This window comes from Heterocephalus glaber, unplaced genomic scaffold, assembly GCF_053883595.1.
Source record: "Heterocephalus glaber isolate CG9 unplaced genomic scaffold, H.glaber_assembly_v1.0 deba00001461, whole genome shotgun sequence".
Taxonomy (NCBI): Eukaryota; Metazoa; Chordata; class Mammalia; order Rodentia; family Bathyergidae; genus Heterocephalus; species Heterocephalus glaber.
The window spans coordinates 25,078,811-25,085,237 of NW_028258308.1; the positions used below are offsets into that span (position 1 = coordinate 25,078,811).

General features: G+C 35.0%; 1 pseudogene; it reads left to right on the forward strand.

The window, feature by feature from the left end:
- The first annotated feature begins 3,426 nt into the window (after positions 1–3,426).
- Positions 3,427–4,158, forward strand: LOC147826763 (RWD domain-containing protein 1 pseudogene; annotated as a pseudogene).
- The last annotated feature ends 2,269 nt before the right edge of the window (positions 4,159–6,427 follow it).

Consider the following 6,427-nt stretch of genomic DNA (forward strand, 5'->3'; position numbering starts at 1 on the left):
TATAGCACAATTGTAAACCAATTTTATCAGAATTTTAATCAACTCATCTTAAAGCCATATTAATCAATCTGCCAGTCTGATTTGGAAACATATATAATTATAAGTATCCTGTACTTGCTTTTAAGAATGACACAATTTAAAACTATAGCCACTTTTGGTCTTCTGAGTCATCAGAAAATTCATGAAACTGCTAATGGAAAATACTCTAGGATTTACAATATAAACAGATTTTAATCATCTAGCTAAATGTTCACCATACTTCCAAAAATTTGCTTTCTTACACTTTCTTCTATTTCCTACATTTATTTTTAAATGTATTATTGGCGAGTGTAACTTTCCCTGTCACTCTGAAAAGTTAGAGAACAATTTTTGAAGTTTTAATGAGCTTCATGAGTAAATGAGAGCTAATTACCAACATTTCTGTTTTGTACCTTTTGCTCTGTACATCCATTATGACATTTTACTGAAGTACACTATAAAAACCAAATTCTCAAGTTATCCACTAGGGGGAGGTCTCGTTCTTTCAGTAAGCATATTTTTTAAAAAAGTGAATTTAGATTTTTCTCCTTGTGGAAAGCTGAATGCTTCATTCCTGGTATTAAGAACTCTGTTCAACGTCATGGTTATATCTTGGCTCTTTTGAGATTGACAATGCAGAATTCACTTAAGGAATGTCTATCTGTTGATCTGTGAACCATGTTTAGTTTCCTTTTTTCTTTATTCTTCATGGACTACTCAAGCAACAGGCTCACATAAACATTGTTTTTCACAGAAATGTCACACTGCTGTAAGACTAAATCAGTGAATTTGCTTCTGTCTCTGTACAGAGACAACTTTACTGAAGGATCCCTCTGTTAGTCTTCTCTTCAGCACTTCCACAGACCTTTTCACAAGAAATATGAGTGATATGAAGGTTTCTGATGTTCTTCAAGAATATGTTCAAGGAAGCAAAGGTTACTTTTAATGGTCCATTTGTCCTTGAATTTCCTAATCTTTCCAAGTAGCTAGCACTTTTTAAGGCATCTATGTAGTTCAAATTTGCTTGCCAAATTATACCACTTGAGCAAAAAATATGATAGGATAAAATGGTGGAAGGTAGAAGTACTTTATCTGGGTAGAGTTCATAGAGATTTATAGAGTCCACATGGATTAGGATATTTAGGCTTGTTCAAAACACACTAGTAGTTATTATCTGGTACTCAGAAAATTTAAATTTGTCAGAATGATAGCACAGCCATGTTGGAATTTTGGTTAAACATAAATATATCACATTACCAGCAGGTTTAACCCTATTTATCTATCCGAGAGAAATGATATCGTATAGGTATTCACATAAGAGTTGTGTATAAGTGTTCATTAGCAGCATTATTCTATTAGTCAGAAATTAGAAAAAAATTTTGATTGTCTATTAAGTGGTGAATAAACAAAAAGTAGTATATCTACTTAAAGAATACTATCAGGTAATAAAAAATGGAGTACTAATACATACTATAGCATGGATAAACCTTAAAAACATTATGTGAAGTGGAGGAAGCTGGTCACAAAAGATCACATATTTATAATTCCATTTAAAGAAAAGTTCAGAAAAGGCAAATCTATAGTGACAGAAAGTAGATTAATGGTAGTCTGGGAGGTGGATTGGTAATAGGATTGCCTGCAAGCAGGCAGGAAGTTTATTTTTGGGGGAATAGAGGTGTTTTAAAATTACATGGCAGTCAATTACAAATGCTGGCGGAGTTGTGGGGAGAAAGGAACCCTTCTCCATTGTTGGTGGGAGTGGAGACTGGTGCGACCACTGTGGAAAGCAGTATGGAGATACCTCAAAGAACTAGGATTAGAAGTCTCATTTGACCCAGCTATTCCTTTGTTGGGTATCTTCCCAAAAGAATTAAAAGAATCATACCACAGTGATATATGTGGACCCATGTTTATTAGCAGCACAGTTTGTAATAGATAAAACTTGGAAACAGCCCCGATGCCCATCAACTGGAGATTGGATAAAGAAGATGTGGTGTTTCTATAAAATGGAGTACTACTCAGCCATAAAGAATGAGAAACTAGAGACATTTATAGCTAAGTGGATGCACATTGAGGCCATACTCTTAAGTGAAATAAATAGGACACACATGTGTAAAGACTGAATCGTTTCTCTGGTGTGAAAAACTAAAAGTGTAAATAAGCATCAAAATGTATAATTAATATGTGAAATAGGAAGAAAAGGTCTAAAGGAGTAGGGGAAGTGGGAGGGGTAGGGGAAAGGAAAGAAGGGAAAAGAAAAAATACGAGGAAAAAAATGGAAACAAAATCTTTGTAAATAGGGAAGGGAGGAGGGGGTGAAGGGAGGGCAGGGGGATGGGGAAAAAATAAGAACCGTGATACATCATGTAAAGGTACAAGATCCCAATGATGAATGTAACTGTATTGTATACCTAAAATGTATGAATAAACTTAATAAAAAAAAATCACATGGTGGTGTTAGTTGCAATGTAATTTATTAGTAGTCATTGAATTATAAGCTTAAAACTTTTCAGATTACACTGTTTAAAAGTAGAAGTTATTTAGAATAGTTCTGAATTTGCATCAAATGTTTCATGCAAATTTATAATATTCTTCAGGAGGGAAGAAATTAAACTCATTAATTATTTCAATTTCCCAGGCCAGGCCACATTTTTGTCTTTAAGAATAAAAATAAAAGAGTAGGAAGGAGTGACTTTAATTTCTATCACTCTGAAAACAAAACAACAAAACAACAAAACACAAAACAAAAGAAAACAAACTGCTAGATGCTCCTAAATGAAAGCATCTGAATTCAAACTGTGGACCTTGAGTTGGGCTGTGATTCCTGAAACATTCCTTTCACTCACACAGTCTACTTTAACTCTCTGAACCAGACCAAACTCTCTAAGTTATGGTCCTTCCCTTCAAGGAACATGGACACCGTGTTTGGGCATATGTTGAACAATTTAATATTATTATTGGGAGGTATTTTTTCCTGGCTAACTTTTGACAGACTATACTCTTCCCTACCATTCTCAGTGTGGCTTTGTGATCTTTTTTTGCTGTTATAAGTGGTCAGAACAATGCAACAACTGTTATATTTCCTGACATCAGTGGTTCTGAATTTATGGCATCACTTAGATTTAAAAGCCCTTAAAACACAAATATGTTTTTAAAAAACCCAAATATTAAGGGAAACTTATGGAAGAATATTCACAAATAAATTAATTGCATTTATGGGAATACATTTCTTATCTCTCTCCTGCAAATATTACTGATAATTGCTACTATTTTAATAAAAGTTGAAAGATTTGTATGATCTGAAGAGAAACTAAAGTATTTCTACTATTTTAAGAATGATTGGAGAGACTCAGCTGTGGCGCACTGCCTGAGCGTCAGCGTGATCCATGGGCAGCAGCCAGGGCCGTGATGCCAGACTACAGCAAGGAGCAGTGAAATGAGCAGGAGGCTCTGGAGTCCATCTACCCCGGCTCCTTCCCAGCATTAACAGAAAATCCACCCAGCTTCACCATCACTGTGACATCTGAGGCTGGAGAAAATGATGAAACTGTCCAGACTACCTCCAAGTTTACATACAGTGAAAAATACCCAGATGAAGCTCCTCTTTATGAAATATTTTCCCAGGAAAACCTAGAAGATAATAATGTCATAGACATTTAAAAATTATTAGCATTACAGGCTGAGGAAAATCTTGGTGTGGTCATGATCTTTATTCTAGTGACAGCAGTGCAAGAAAAATTAAATGAAATAGTAGATCAGATAAAAACAAGAAGAGAGGAAGAAAAGAAATTAAAAGAAAAAGAAGCAGAAGAAGCAGAGAAGCAATTATTCCATGGCACCCCTGTTACAATTGAGAATTTCTTATGTTGGAAAGCCAAGTTTGATGCAGAACTCTTGGAAATTAAAAAGAAATGGATAAAAGAAGAAGAGCAAGCAGCAAAAGATAAATTAAATGGCAAACAGCTGTTTGAAACTGATCATAATCTTGACACATCTGATATCCAGTTCTTGGAGGATGCTGGAAATAATGTGGAAGTAGATGAGTCTTTGTTCCAGGAACTGGATGACTTGGAGCTGGAGGATGTTGAGAATGACCCAGACTACAACCCTGCTGGCCCAGGGAGTGACTCAGAGGACTGATGCACCATCTCCAGTGAGCCTCACAGCCACAGCATCTGTGTCTGTGTTGAGAGGCTTTTAATTTTCCTTTCTTTTTTTTCTAAGAAAAAATAACTCTCTGGAGAATATTCTTCTGATAAATTTCACCAGTGAACTTAATAAATTGACCATAAAACTTCAAGATAAAATGTTCACTTCCTCTTATTGGTGATCAGAAGTTTACATATTTAACATTATTTAATGCTGGAGGGAGATCCTACCTATAACACCAGGACTTGAAGGTGGGTTGCAGCCATGTGCATATGGGTATATGTATGAGAAACAGAAATAACTTGTGTTTTCCATCCTGGAGATGATAGTTATTTTTGGATTCCAAATGTTGTCTTTCATATAAAGTGTTAAAATACTGAGATAAATAGGAAATTAAACCTGGATTCCAGCCTTTTGACACAGTAAATTTAAGTTTTAATAGAATCAGAAGCCCAGATTATACACAGGAATAAAATGGATGTCATCACTATAAAAAAAAAGAATGATTGGAAATATATGGAATTTGTTTTAAAAAACCCATAAAAAATGACTTAGATTAGAAAGAAATGATAGTGTTTGCCTAAGTATTGACTTTCTTTTTTTATCTTAGAAGGCGAACATCTCTTCTATATAAGGTAACCTTAAGAAATATTCCTGTGTATATTCATGGATCCTATTGGTGGTGAGGCAAATCCCTCACGCTATTCCATTCTCTTATCCAAACTATCTTTCATTTATTTAATAACTACTGAGTGCTTACTTTGTGCCAGGCTCTGTGCTAGGCTCAGCCCTTCTGTTATAATTCCTATCTTTAAAATACACTTCAAATATCATCTTCAAACAGGAATTAACAGATGGCCAGTTGATATATAGAAAACTTAGGACTTCTGTTTACCTTTAAAATAAAAAATGGCTTCTGAGAATGTTTCGAAGGTATGTTGTATATTAATACAGTAGAACACATGCATAATTTATGAATCAGAAAATCCACATATCTTAAGAATAAGTGCTTATATCATTTACTGGTAGAGATTTCAATAAAAAATGTTTGCAGAGCACTGGTTCAGTACATTTGTTGGTACTAAAAGGTGGCTTGGGAGAAAATTTAGACCTTCTACCTTCATAATTGTTAACCTTTCTGAATGCATATCAAAAAAAGAGTAAACACAAGTAAAAATATTATGCTCACTATTTAAATGGAACTTGAGCATAAATTTGTTGTCTACCACATCCTTAAATCAATTTCTGTGCTCTTAAATATCTTATATTATATTATGTTTCTATATATGTAGAGGATTTCTGGCACTATAGTGATCTCACGGTCAATAAAGATTAGAAAATTAACAACTGCAGTGGCATATGGATAAGAAGAGGTAGGAGGGATACTGGTATACAAGAGGTGCATGCTTGGGGTAGGGAGAAACTCTTCAATGGATATAACAGCTAACCTGAAATGTGGAGGCTATTTAGAAATTTGGTAGCAGGGAAGTAGTAGGAGCCTTTTGGGAAGACAAAAATATAAGTAAATTTAGGACCAAAAAAGAACACACAAATCTGGGGAAATTAAAAATGTGGTAGAAGTGTGGTATGTAAGGACAAGGGAAATGAGAGATGGGGCATGAGAACCAGGCACAACCAGACTATGAAGAGCCTTCTTAAGAAGTTTAGTCTTCTTCCTTAAAGCAAGCAGTAACCATGGACATATTTGAAGCAGGGGCATTACCCTGTTAGGGAGGCGGTTTAGAAAGAGATCTCTCTACTAAAGGCTGAGAGTGTGACCATATGTCCAAGTTCTCCTGAGTGAGTACAATTTGTGATTATTATCCTGCTATGAATGTTCATGGTGCCCTCTTTCAATCATAAAATGTAGTTTAGGTGATAAATTATATAGTTTTCCCAATTAGACCAAGAAACATGTAAACTAGGAGTGTGGTTGGTTGCAGTAGTCCTGAGCATAAATGATACTGGGTGCTGCTAGTGACAGTGAGGATAAAGAGTAGTGACATATTTAAGAGCTAGAATACACAGGAGTTGGTGGTTCACTGTACATGGGAATGAGGAAAAGTGATGAGAATTATGACACTGAGGTTATTGAAATCCAGAAGATGGACAGGCATTTGGTTGGAGGATGATAACTGAATTTTGGAAATTATAGAATTTAAGGTGCTTATGGGATGTTTGGAAGATCTGGAAAACATTTTGATATATGAATCTGAATGTATGGAATTCTGAACTGAAGGTAGAGATTTCAAGGTTGTCC